The 14651-nt window shown below is 32.2% G+C and overlaps 1 protein-coding gene across 6 annotated transcripts in view; it reads left to right on the top strand.

Moving 5' to 3' along the window:
- LOC128202708 (uncharacterized) overlaps nt 1–14651 on the top strand; it is a 53418-nt gene that overhangs the window by 29738 nt on the left and 9029 nt on the right. The window lies entirely within an intron of this gene.

Raw genomic sequence — 14651 nt, 5'->3', positions numbered from 1 at the left:
CACTGGGGAGGGGGTGGGGGAAGGTGGGGTAATACAGTTCTGACTTGGTGACAACTAGCTTAACTCACATGCATCCAGGCTTGTAATCGAGCCCGGGGAGCCTTGCTGAGAAAAAAATGCTCTGCCAATTGAACTAAGGTGAAAAACGTCAGGATTATTTACGATGTCTAATTTTATTTTTTATGTAAATTGAGGATTAATTGTAATAATTCTATTTCCTGTCCTTTGAAGGTATCAAATTGCAAGGTTTTAGATTTGTTTTGCAAAGTGTACGTTCTCTTTGCATTTTGTATTACGGAAATAGGATTATGATAGTTCTACCAATTATAATGATTTTTGTCATTCAAAAACAGCTTTTAAATTGTCCATATTATAGTCAGAAACATAAAAAAAATCCATAATAAATTGGCATTTTAGAGCTGAAAGTGTGAACTATTTGCAAGAGCCGTTGGCATTTTAGAGCTAAAAATGTGAACTATTTCAAGAGCATTAAAATCAATTAGGAAATTTGATAATATTTCAAGAATGCAAAAGTAGATAAAAAATATGCATTTTATGTGTTTATATCATGAAAAGTTAATGGCTATGAAATAATTTTAAGTATGCCATTATTGTCAAAGAAATATTAATAACTTAACTCAAATAATATATAATATTTATAGCTTTATACGTGTTATCACATTTCTCTATGAATGCTTCGAATGCTTCGAACAGAGTACCTAAGTGATGCAATTAAAAATAATTTATTTTAAATCGTTCCTTGATAGCATTAAATATATGATAAATATTATAGCCTGTTTCCCCCCTCAAAATTTTATTCATAGTTCAATAAAGTATGATTGATGAGTTTAAAATGAACGAGAAAATGATGCCTGGCTTAAAGTAAAGCCTATCTCAGATTTTAACTTCAAAAACATCAAATCCACGATCATAGCCTTTTGTTAAAAAAAAATGTTCGACTTATTATAAAAACCCTGGGATAAAATAATTGTACCATAGTACTTTAATGAAAGTGCTCAAATAGTATTGTAAAAATGCTTAATTGACAATATATTTTGAATGGAATATATGTGGGGGGAGGGGAATATATTATACATGTGTAACCTATAAATTTTGCTACAGTAATTAGACCAAAAAACAATGCCCAAACTAGGTTCTTTTTTGTGCTGAAGATTCGTTACTTTCTTTGAAAAAGTGTGATTTTATTTCAACATTTTTTATATTACTTAGCACTTTCTTATTAAATGTTTTAGAACTATTTTTTTACACTTTCTAAAGTAGATTTACTTTAATTTTAACTTAGTATAAAAGTAAGTATATGTTTAGAAACGTGTCAGACATGTGTTTTGTTTTTTCAAACATGATACAAAAAAAATCTTATATTGCAAAACTTAGATATAAACTTAGATATTAAAGCTCCACTTTTACACTTATTTCTAACAGTCCTGTTATTTTAACAGCAGGTAAAATGAACAGTTGTTGAAAAAGAAAAACTTTAACTAAATTAAGGAATAAAGAACTTGTTTTATTTAAACACAGAAAGTTTGGAGGGGGTATTTCTTTAACTGTGTTGAAAATAGTTCTTACAATAACTGTGATATAAAAATTCAATATTTTATTGTGAATGTGTGCAGAACAGTTAAAGATATTTGAATAAAACCTCATCGGAATGCTTAATTTAAAAGGATTATTGGTTAAATTAATCTCCAATTGTAGATCTTCGCGATAGTTTGTAAGCTCCTGGCTGAAGATTTGGCACTTTAAAGTCCTTCAATTAAACAAGAATATTGTTGGATATTTATATATATATACAAATATATATCAAGTTCATCGTAATTAATTAAGCCCATTGATTAAGCTTTGTCTTCTAGCAGATGTTTAAAATTGTCAACCCAGGTGAGTTATGCTGAATCATTCAGGGGCGTACGTACCCGGAGTTTCTTGACTTGTACGCCTGAACGTTTTTGCTAGGTGTCAACATATGAAGGTCTTTCTGCACTTAAGTCTCAATTGGGTGGAAGCGAAACGAGTGTTAGATCCTTTTGAAGATCCCATAATTATAAAGGAACCATTTTCAAGCATTCTGAACGCTAACATTTAGATAAATTACAACAAACATTAGCCAGTGAAAATTTTTATGTATGATACAGTAAACACCTCCTCAACATTTGATTTTGACTTTTAAGCAGTTGCCATACCCGGGAACCTAAATTTATTTGTACGCTCAGGCATACTAGAGTATGACTAGATACGCCCCTGTCCTGTATAGCTGTTGATCCATTACAATGCATTGTGTACATAAATATTCAAGTGCACCAATAAAATAATCTTCACTTTGACTTAGAAGTCTAAGGTAGAGAATTTTAAGCATGCTTAAGTTTCTACTCAAGTCTGTGCGAAATATTTTTGGACGAGGGCATAAAATCAGACCTTAGTATGTAGTCCTTCAGTCACCGTTTGTAACATTTATATAAATGATGGCTACATGTCATGTAGTCACTTTTGTCATATAAATGGAAAAATGCCCACATCGTAAATACGTATTGTCCAATACAATAGGTCAAACTTCAAAGGCGATCATTGAAAATGGCTTCTTAAGGAGACTACTGAATTAAGTGTTGTAAAATTTTCTACAAAATTCGTCATTTTTGCATTTATTACCCAAAGAGGGTTTCACTTATTTAGCAACAAGAGTGATAGTGTTTCCTAGGTCGGTCATAAAAGAGAAGGATTATTGCGGGTTTATTTTCATTATTGTAAAGGAACCAGGGCTAAATTTAAGGGATAAGCATACCCCCCTCTCTTCGTTGGCATGTTTAAACAGCCATGCTCAGTATCATAGTTGAAATTCTTAAACCAGGTGCTAAGCCCGCTATGAATGTCAAGACTGCCAGTTAAAGATGGAAAAGTAATCTTTACTGATGGAGATATAGTTGTGCAAAAACTTTCAAACATTTCAGATGAAGTGCAGAAATATTTTAAAGACATTAACAGTATGAGTATACTAAGAACAAACAAAGTGCCTTCCACTCAAAAAAAAATTTTGCCAGAAGAAATGCTTGCCCACAAAATGATATTTGCCAAGAGCAGTGGTTCACCTCAAAATGATTTTTGCTAGAAGAAATGCTTGCCCACAAAATGATACTTGCCAAGAGCAGTGGTTGACCACAAAATGATTTTTGCCAGAACAAATGCTTGCCCACAAAATGATATTTGCCAAGAGCAGTGGTTCACCTCAAAATGATTTTTGCCAGAAGAAAATGCTTGCCCACAAAATGATATTTGCCAAGAGTATTGGTTCACCTCAAAATGATTTTTGCAAGAAGAAATGCTTGCCCACAAAATGATATTTGCCAAGAGCAGTGGTTGACCACAAAATGATTTTTGCCAGCTGAAATGCTTGCCAACAAAAAGATATTTGACAAAAGCACTGGTTGACCACAAAATAATTTTTGCCAGAATAATGCTTGCCCACAAAACGATATTTGCCAAGATCAGTTCTTGACCACAATATGATATTGCCAAAAGCATTTTTTGACCACACAATAATATTGCCAGAAGAAGGGTGTTTTGCCAAAAGTACTCTCAAGCTTGTCAACAAACTATTTTGCTAAAAGTTGTGCTTGCCTTTCAGAGATGATTGCCAAAAGCAGTGAATGTCCACAAATAAATATTTTGCCAAAAGCAGTGTTTAATGGCAACGAGTTATATTTGCTGAAATTTGTGCTTGCCTGTTGATTACATTTGCCATTAGCAGTGTTTACACACAAAAATAATGTATGCCATTTTAGCCTTAAAAGGCTACCAAAATCTGTAGTGTCGCAGTTTTGAAGCGATGTTTTTTTTAACTATTTAATGTGGGGTTGAAAGTATTAATTGTGCACTCTCTATTTTCTTTAATGGTGTATCCTTTGGTTCTTAGGTGCATTAAATAGTATATGTAGTAACAGTGTGTACTTGCGTTGAACTTGTATTTCATACTTATCGTAACCATTAAAAGAGTCATGACCTTTACTTTTATTATAAAAAACGAGAATCATGTCAATGATTTGTTATTCATAAAACTATTATGTAAATCTTCAGATTTCAATGTTCCGAGGACAAATGACGGAATAATTTAAGTTCAAAATTCTGAATTAATCTTTATGTTTATATGTATCGTAGTGGAGTGACAGTGATAGATATGTTGTTTAGAACTCTGATTGATAAGACCAGGTTTATCGTAAAATTCTTCTGCGTAATTTATCAAAGTATATCTAGGTCGAATTGTGAAGTAATAAAGATAAGTTTTCGGAGTGATGACTCACTTTTGTGGAATGTTTTTTTAACATACATCACTTTAATCGTATTTCATGTTTCATATCGAATATCATGTAGTGCAGGTTTAACTGAAATAAGTTTTGCGGGTTTTGTTTCAAACTTTTCCTTATTTAATGTTTTCAGCATTGTTAGGTTTAATCATTTAGAAATTTTCCATAGAAGCTGACCGTTCAAATTTCATTTAGTAGTTTAATGTTTTTTTAGTAGTATATATACAGTTGTTTTCGCATAAGGGTAAATTGGCTTGTGTTCAGATGTTTCCCCAAAATAAAGAGATTAGAGAGTTATTTATTATTCAATTTTAGTTTTTAAACAATAATACTACAAATTTTGGCAATATCATTATATCTGTTATAAAATTCTTGCTCCAAGAAACACAATATAATTTTCCCTATTAATACAAATGTTCATTCATATGTGCATCTTTAAAGGGACTATACACCAGATTGGCACCAAAAAAGTTTTTTTCTGTAAAGAATCTCAGGACAATTATTTAATAAAACGTTTTACTCTTTGATATCATAATTGTAAAAAAAATACCAAAATGTAAAAAAAAATAATATAATAATAATATTTAAGCAATATACCTGACTTGGTAATATCACGTGATAACATCGACTAGCCAGTCACGCATATGAATTTTTCTAGATATACATATAGCTACCGTAGTAATCATTAATTGTAAACTATGGTGTCTATTGAATGGTAAAAAGACAACCAGCATCACATTGATTCTCCTAATAATAAGATAAGTAATACTTGTAGATGACCTGAAATAAAATCTTAATGATTAAGAATGGGCGGAGTGAGCATAGGTCATCTAACTGTCTTAGAATACAACCTTATGGCTGATACATTGTCAACGCAAAATCTGATGCAGGGATTGTGTATCAGATGAGATGCAGAAGGCGACCTTTAAACACACGCGAAAGTTGACATTCTTTATGGTTAAGCCTATAGTACTACGTAACTGATTGCCTATCTGCAATTTCATTGGCTGTAAATACAGGTTGTATTCTAAATTATGCTGGTTATTAAGGGGTTTGTGCATACACTTTCCAGTATTGATACAAAATATGCCTGCACATAGAAAGATAATATTTATTTTTGCTTTAAAAAACAATTAAATCGTCAGCCTGGCTTTGCGGTTTAAATGGTTTAGTTTTAAGCTTAAATAAACAAATGAAACCTATTGCGTAGAGCGCATGCATAATACGAATATATTTATCATGTGTGAATAAGTATTTATCATGTGTCTAACATATAGATTCTGCTTTGAATTGTAAAACTGCAAATACAATGGAGGATAATGAGTCAACAATTTTGTGAGGTAACCTCGTTTATTTGCAAAAAGCACACTTTGCACGCCAGCTGTTGTGATGTTTAAACAGTTTATGTTTTCAGCTTGTCAAGATGGATATCTTGTTGATAAAAGGTGATTAATTTACCTGGGCATGTGTGTGAAAAAAAAGATCAGGTGTAATTTGCATTTTCTGTGGAGAATTATTTTGAACAAAGAGTTATATTGCAAGGATGTTCCTTGGTATTGTTTGGTTGTTTTGTTACTTCATTTGTGGAACACGTTGAATATTAAGTATTTAGAAATTTAAAGAAAATAATATGATAGCAGTCTAGCTAGATGGTCGATTTTTTTGTACATTTGACAATTTTTTCTTCATATTTCAAAGATGTTTAGGTAGATATTTTAGCCCTGACATCCAGAAAATTCAATACAATTCTGAAAAGTATAATTGAATAGTATCATAAGTTTGATAAATGCCATACTTTTGTAAGAACTCATGTAAGCTTAAAGAGACTCCCTTATGTTTTTTTATGCGTTTATTTTATGCATGACGTAATCAAGTATGGCCTTTTATCATTAGGAGTGTTAAAACTATAAGATACTATATGGCTGAAATATTTTCTTTGCGGGTGATGTCCTCGATTTAAATAGTGTTTGTAACGCTTTTCAACGAAAGGCTCAATGGTAAAGTTATCTTTAGATTTGTGTATGAGTCCTTGTGGGTGTGTGGTTTTGTTGTCATTTTTTATTTTTCCTTGACTCTACCGGTGTGGGTTCTAAAACCATATATATAACCAATATTTTTTTGTACTTTAATTGTGTTTTTTTTTTGCGATTACATTATCAAAGAGTAAAAAGTAAAATAGTTATGATAAAGTATCAGTGTTTTCAGATCGATGCATTAATGGGAAAAAATGAATTTGGTGCGAAAGCAATTGAGAGAGTCCCTTTACTGACTGATTTTAATTTTATCATTGCATTTTATGTAATCTGTTCTTCACTGATGCATTTAAGTCTAGTTGGTAACAGAAAATAAAACACAATGATATATTGTGGGAAAAATAACTTCAGGTCTGTAAAATAAGATTAATGCATTTATTTATGTCAATTTAATTACGGTATAGTAAATTCACTCTTCCTGAAATGACATAAATGCGATGCAGCGTCTCAGATAGCCAAAAACATGCATTGTCAGGTTATGTTTTATTTGCTGCTGAAATGTTTTAAGACCTTGAAAGTTGTGATTAAAAGATATGAATAAATTACAGTGTGCGCTCTGTAACATGCAGAAAATCGTTGACAGGAAATGTTAATCATGTCTATGAATGTTAAGATTGATGCAATATCACACTTTGCATTCATTAAATCGTCGTTTTAATAGCTTCCATTTTGTTTTCTTATCTCCTGTCTGGAATTTTAATTTTAGAGATACATTTTTTTAGTGATTGTTAATAAGATCATTTCAAATCATGTTTTGAAATCCCACTTAAAAGTCCAATGTTATAATGTTGCTCTTGTGTGTCTTCTGATGTTGTGTAAGTGTTTGGTGAGTTACTAATGTTGAGTGGGTGTGTTCTTATGTTGCGTGGATATGTGTTCTTATGTTGCGTGGATATGTGTTCTTATGTTGCGTGGATGTGTTCTTATGTTGCAGGAATATGTGTTCTTATGTGGCAGGGATGTGTTTTTATGTTGCCTTGGTGTTTTTTCTTATGTTACATGGGTATGTTTTCGGATGTTGCAGGGCAATGTGTTCTTATGTTGCAAGGGTATGTGTTCTAACATTGGGTGGGTGTTGCGTTTTCTTTTGTGGTATGGGTATGTTTTCTGATGTCGCAGGGCAATCTGTTCTTACATTGTGTGGGAATGTGTTCTTATGTTGCGTGGGTATGTGTACTTATGTTGCGTTGGTATGTTTTCTCATGTTGCAGGGGTATGTGTTCTAACATTGCGTGGGTATGTGTTCTTATGTTGCATGGGTATGTGTTCTTACATTGTGTGGGTATGACTGTTCTTATGTTGCATGGCTATGTGTTCTTATGTTGCATGGGTATGTGTTCTCATGTTGCATGGGTATGTGTTCTCATGTTGCATGGGTATGTGTTTTCATGTTGCATGGCTATGTGTTCTTATGTTGCATGGATATGTGTTCTCATGTTGCATGGATATGTGTTCTCATGTTGCATGGGTATGTGTTTTCATGTTGCAGGGATATGTGTTCTCATGTTGCATGGGTATGTGTTTTCATGTTGCAGGGATATGTGTTCTCATGTTGCATGGGTATGTGTTCTAACATTGTGTGGGTATGTGGTCTCATGTTGGATGGGTATGTGTTCTCATGTTGCATGTGTATGTGTTCTCATGTTGCATGGGTATGTGTTCTAACATTGTGTGGGTATGTGGTCTCATGTTGGATGGGTATGTGTTCTCATATTGCATGGGTATGAGTTCTCATGTTGCATGGGTATGTGTTCTCATGTTGCAAGGGTATGTGTTCTCATGTTGCAAGGGTATGTGTTCTCATGTTGCAGGGATATGTGTTCTCATGTTGCATGGGTATGTGTTCTCATGTTGCATGGATATATGTTCTCATGTTGCATGGGTATGTGTTCTCATGTTGCATGGGTATGTGTTCTCACGTTGCATGGATATGTGTTTTCATGTTGCATGGGTATGTGTTCTCATGTTGCATGGATATGTGTTCTCATGTTGCATGGATATGTGTTCTCATGTTGCATGGGTATGTGTTCTCACGTTGCATGGATATGTGTTTTCATGTTGCATGGTTATGTGTTCTCATGTTGCATGGATATATGTTCTCATATTGCATTGGTATGTGTTCCTATATTGCCTGGGTCTGTGTTCTTGTGAATTTAGCTTTGCTGGAAAATCCCATCTGGCACTCCCCATGCAAGATGAGTCACACAAGCAAGCATCGCTACTGAATAAATAATCACCAAAAACATGCTTTTTTGAGGAACTTTTTGGAATCAACAATGGCGCTTAAAATAACTACACATCATGACATATGGAAAGACTGTTGCAAATGGTTTTTGGTGAAATATACAAAATAGCCTCCCTATATCTTTCAATGCAATTCATTTTGGAATATTTCTTTTAAAAACAGCTAGTGTTGTTTAAATCCATTGAAAGTATCATTTTTATGTTTCCCCCATTGATGGGGAGACATATTGCTTTTGCCCTGTCTGTCAATCAGTCAGTCCGTCAGTCTGTACGTCACACTTCGTTTCCGCTCAATAACTAAAGAATGCTTGCACCTAGAAACTTCATACTTCGTATGCTAGTTGGTCATGACTAGTAAATGACTCCTATAAATTTTGAGATCAGTAGGTCAAAGGTCAAGGTGACATTGAGGTGAAGAAACGGTTTCTGTTCAATAACTAAAGATCCTTTGGGTCCAGGAACTTCATACTTGGTATGCTAGTTGTTCATGACTAGTTGATGACCCCTATTGATTTTGAGAACAAAGGTCAAGGTTACCTTCAGGTAAAAAAAACGTATTTGACCTTAAGCTTATAAATGGTTTATTCCCAATATCTAAAGAACGCTTGTACCCAGGAACTTCATACTTGGTATGCTAGTTGGTCATGACTAGTAGATGAACCCTATCGATTTTGAGATCTCTAGGTCAAAGGTCAAGGTCACCATGACCTTTCGGTGAAGAAATAGTTTCCGCTCAATAACTAAAGAACGCTTGCACCCAGGAACTTCATACTTGGTATGCAAGTTGGTCATGACTAGTAGTTTAACCCTATTGATTTTGAGATCACTAGGTCAAAGGTCAAGGTCATCGTGACCTCGAGGTGAAGAAATAGTTTCCGCTCAATAACTAAAAACGCTTGCACCCAGGAACGTCATACTTGGTATGCTAGTTGGTCCTAAAACCCTTTTGATTTTAAGATCAGTAGGTCAAAGGTCAAGGTCACCATGACCTTGAGGTGAAGAAAAGGTCATTGCTCAATAACTAAATAACGCTTGCACCCAGGACCCCTATTGATTTGAGATCAGTAGGTCAAAGGTCAAGGATGCATTAGATATTCACTATTTAATATGGGTGAATAAACCAAACTTCACTGTTGGTTCGTCTCCAGTCCAAAATTACAAATTTCATGTCAATCATTTATTTTTTTCATATACCACCACACAATAGGGGAGACAAGCGTTTTTGCAAAAAAGCAATCTCTAGTTTTAATATTGTTCTAAAAAATGCAAGTGGTCTCAAATGAATGTTTATGGTTTTGTTCATTTTTACAGGGTTTCAAATGTACATAAAATTGTTTCTGTGGCACTCAATGTAAGGCATTGTGTCAACAAGCGCTTAAGTTTATATTTTCAGAATAGTTTCAAGTTATTCCTTGGTGTAAAATATTTTATATTTTGTCAACACTGTTGAACCAAATCTCAAGAGCATGCTTGGAATACCTGCGTTACTTTGTTTATCAGACTTTAACAGAAGACTTTTGATATTTTATTTCACATCATAAATAAATAGTGAGTTTATTTGAACATGAGGCCAGTCACTAAATTGATGTTTTGTTGGACAGTTTTACTATGATCATTTTAAGAAAATTACACACAAAATATAATTCTTTAGCCGCTTCGCTTTTTCCATTTAAGATTAGAGTAAAACAAACAATCGTAGTCATTTTTTTTCATACTTAAATGCTAAAAATTCTGCTTTGCTGCGGACTAATATTCCATCACTTACATTAGGCAAAAAAATTTGGGACATGCACATGTACTCCATGACAGTATCTATTACCTTTCAACTACTCTGAACTCTTATTTTGAGACTAAATGAGAAAATAATATGTTTATATTTTAACAAGGATGCTCCTATTTTTTTCACCAATATCCAGAGACCAAAAAAAAAATTGGTGTGGCCTACCATGGTAGTTAAAATATGGGTCATTGAAATATTTAGTACTTGACTTAAACATTATTACTTGTAGTGGAATATTAATGATTATAACTTTCATGTCAAGAATGAAACAATATAGGTATTTTAATTGTGCTTGAACCTTTTAAGAATGTAAATTAAATAGTCATTTGGTGATAACAGAAATTTTGAAGAATTTACCTAATTATTTAATATTTAAAGCCGTTTAAAGTTTGTGTCATTAAAAAAACTGAATAGACACTTGCAATTAAATTTGCATCATAAATATATATAACAAATATTTTTTGCAAATCCCAACTTAATATTTCTTTTTGATATTTCTAAACTCAGGATTTGGTGAAATTTTATTCTAAACCATCCCAATTATTTGTTCAATGTTAGCTGTTATTTAAAAGGAACCAGAATAGTTCATCATGTTCATATGGGATAGTCTGGTTCGACAATCCTGTTCAATTATTGATATTTGTATCTCGGCATTTATAGTTGGATATAGTGACATTAATTGTCCAAGATAGACGATTCCGGTTTTATGTATTAATTACTGATTGATCAGAGAAAAATTTAACCAATTTATTGCCCTTGGTAAATAAGATATCCTTGTTTTTGTTTGTCATATGTTTGTATGTAGGAGTGTATCATTTTTCTGGATTTTTGGTGACCTATGTCATGGAATTATGTAATAGAAGAACAACTCTGTGGTTTTTGTGGTTTAAGGAATTTGGAAGACTCTCGACTTATGCCCAAAAGTTGTTAATGTGTTAAAGGTGATTTTTGACTTCTTGGATACTAGTTAGTTTTTAAAATATAACAGTTTTATATTGTTTTGAATAAAAAAAAATCTATTTTTTTTTAAATAGTTTTGAGAATGAAAGCTTAAGAATACTTAAAAAACAGATTATAATTTTTTTTGCGTCTCTTAAATGATTAAGAATTTTTAATTTTAATTTTAACATAAAGTTTGTTGGGTGAAAATGTTAAATTTTAACAATTTGTCACCTTATTTGGTCATTAGGTCAAAAACATTCCGTTTCGATGGAATTGGACCTTATTTGACGCAGCAGGCATGAAAAATGATGGTAATTTTTTCCCCAGGTGCGAAAACATGTTGGTTAAGTTTGTCAGTGTATGGGAAAGTTTGGCAAATTTCAGCAAAACGTTCGCAAAACATGGTAAACTTCTGATATCGAATGACACATTACCTGAATGCTCTACGGTTTGACAGGGCAGTGTTGATGCAGAATTTCTATTACATCACTAACTTCGCGAAGAGAAATTGAATTTTAATGTATCACCTGATTAAAGGGGACCGGTCTTGACAAAGATGCGATTTAATAGAGTGATAATGATATATATGGTTTTATAAAACTTGTCCACCTGTGCCAATTTAGGAACGCTGAATTTATGACCTAACAATTTATTACACAATGTAACGTTTCTTCTCAAATTCCGTTTAATGTAGCTGAAATTCGGTCAGAAATTGATGCTCAGTGAACTGAATGCAGTGTGGCTCAAATAACTTGCACTATTGTAATAATATAAAAATATATATATAAAAAAATGAGTGTTTTTTTCAACTTAAATGCATGATAATCATGATTCAATTTGGTTTAAAACTAATTTACCATGGTGATCACTTTAAAGGGACTCGCTCTTGTTTTGTTAAATGAACTTTTTGCTCTATGACGAAAACAAGTGTAGCAAATCATTAGGAGTGTTAAAACTAAAATACTGACTTCTGGAACCCTTCAGCAAATGTTGTTATTTGCTCAAATATCCACTTTGAAGACCACAATTTTGAATATTGTTACTAATGGGATTCAGCAATTCGTTGGGGCGTAATAAGTTGATTGACATTATCTCGTGATGTTAACCAATGTATTTGCTAAAGGTTAAAATATCCATCTATTGTTGTATGAGTCCTTGTGGCCCAGTGGTTAAGGCGTTGGTTTACTAAAAAAATTCTAATCTTAACCAAAATATTTTTGTATGCTTCCATTGTATTTTTTTCTGCAATTTCGTTATCATAGAGTAACAAATGATAAAATAAGTGTTTTCAGTTAAACATTTTGGAAACTAATTTTTGGTTCCAAAACATGAGCGAGTCCCTTTGAAAATGAGTACCAGGTGAAAATTTGCAGCAACTAGCACTTAAGTTTGCCAAAATAACTATGAAGGTTTCTATAAACATTGTTTTAAACAAGTCTTAAAAGCATGGACCATAATATAGTAAGTTTCCTTAGTTCTGTTTTGGTCTTTTAAAGCAAGAAGTGATATTCCCTTATATCGTCAATAGTTTACAATTCATTAAACACGTTTCATCATCTTTAGTTAACATGTCTTTAAACACGTTTCACTGTGGGTGTTGTGAAAAACGAATCAATCCCTGTGATTTTTTCACAAACATTTGATAATAATAAAAGTAACAGTGGGGTCGGAATTTGGAAAATATTTTACGCCCGATCTGAGAGGTATATCGTCAAAAATGAATTTATTTTGTCATGTCACCCGGTACATTTATTGTGGAAGGCATTAATTTGAGATCTCATAGTGATAATGAAATATAACTTGTATAATTATACGCAAAAATTAAATCATTATTAAGATTTGTATAGAGCTCACCTCTAATGATTACTATCGGCCGTATTTGACCTTGGAGGAAGGCAATACTCCTTTATTATGAATTTTAAAGAAGATATTCTGTAACAATGCCAAAAAATTCTTACTGGTATTTATAGTGTGACATTAAAATATTAGAATTTTATATTGTGATACCTGCATTTTTTTTTCAAAACTTTCCATGACATACTAGTTATAGACCTTGTCCTAAAAATAAGCCTCATTTAAGATTACTATTTATTCTTATTATTGAATTTATATATGCTGGGGAATATCTAGACAATAATTGATGTGCAGGCCCTATGTATATGCTAGGGTGATCGAAGTAATATATGCCCCCACAATTTTTTTTATAGGATGATGCTCTTAATTGTGTTTTTCTCACTTTATCTTAGAATAATGAACAACACATACAATAAATGCAAAACAAAATACAAACGATAAAAAGAGCGCAATATTTTTACCTGAAACATTTTAATAACCCCTACCCCTTCATGTTTAAATGTATTTTTTGTCATTTTTAAAAATTCCAATATATGCAAGCTCTGGCAATTTAAACAGAGTCTATATATAGACTTTCACCTGATTGACATGAAATTTAATACTTTGAAGAAGCTGAATACTTTCTAATATCTTTATAATTCTTTTCTTTTCTTGAAATTAATCTTAAAAATACTTTTGAGCACAGTTTTCAGATGAATAATGTCTGTATTATCATATCATGGATGAAATTATATTCATGATTTATGTTTATAATAAAGAAGAAGAGAAATTAACCTGAACAATTTGATAAAGAGTTGTAATACATCGGACTATACAACTGTTCTAGCATTAACACTGAAAAAGAGAATAAAAAAGTTCTTAAATAAAGAAAATAATGTGGTGTGTCACTATAAATTTCAGATCAAAGTGATTCCATTACACTTAAGTAGTTTACAATTTAAAATATATTATTCCGTAATTATTGAATAATGTACTTGTATGAATAAGTTACAAAGAATTTTATGGAGAATTATATTATTTAAACGATATTTCAATATTTTTTTTCATGTGAGTAATACCTCATACCGCGTTTGATGTATTGTTAATGTTTATGATAAATCTTTTTATATCAAATTTTGTTTAGGTAATAATTTGTGGAGTTAAACCCACTAGATGGCGCTGGGGCAGGTTGTCATAGTATTTTCAACATGTTTCACATCTAAGAGCCCCTTTTTCAAATAGTGAAATAAACAAGAAGTAGTCTGCTTAATTTTTTTTATATTGCTTCTTTGCAACATTAAAATCAAATGAAACGGCAGAGAAATTTCAGTGCACTTTGTGAGAAATATATCTGTTAACTGTCAAATATTTGAAAATCCAGGGGGGAGTTTATGGGATCATGAACTCCAGATTGTAAAAAAATCCATATGGCAGTGTTCACTTTCCTGTATTATAATCGGCAAATAATATCATAATTAAAATGCGTTTTCCAGTTTTTTTCCATTTCTT

Source organism: Mya arenaria, chromosome 9 (assembly GCF_026914265.1).
Source record: "Mya arenaria isolate MELC-2E11 chromosome 9, ASM2691426v1".
Taxonomy (NCBI): Eukaryota; Metazoa; Mollusca; class Bivalvia; order Myida; family Myidae; genus Mya; species Mya arenaria.
This window is presented reverse-complemented; position numbering and strand designations above follow the sequence as displayed.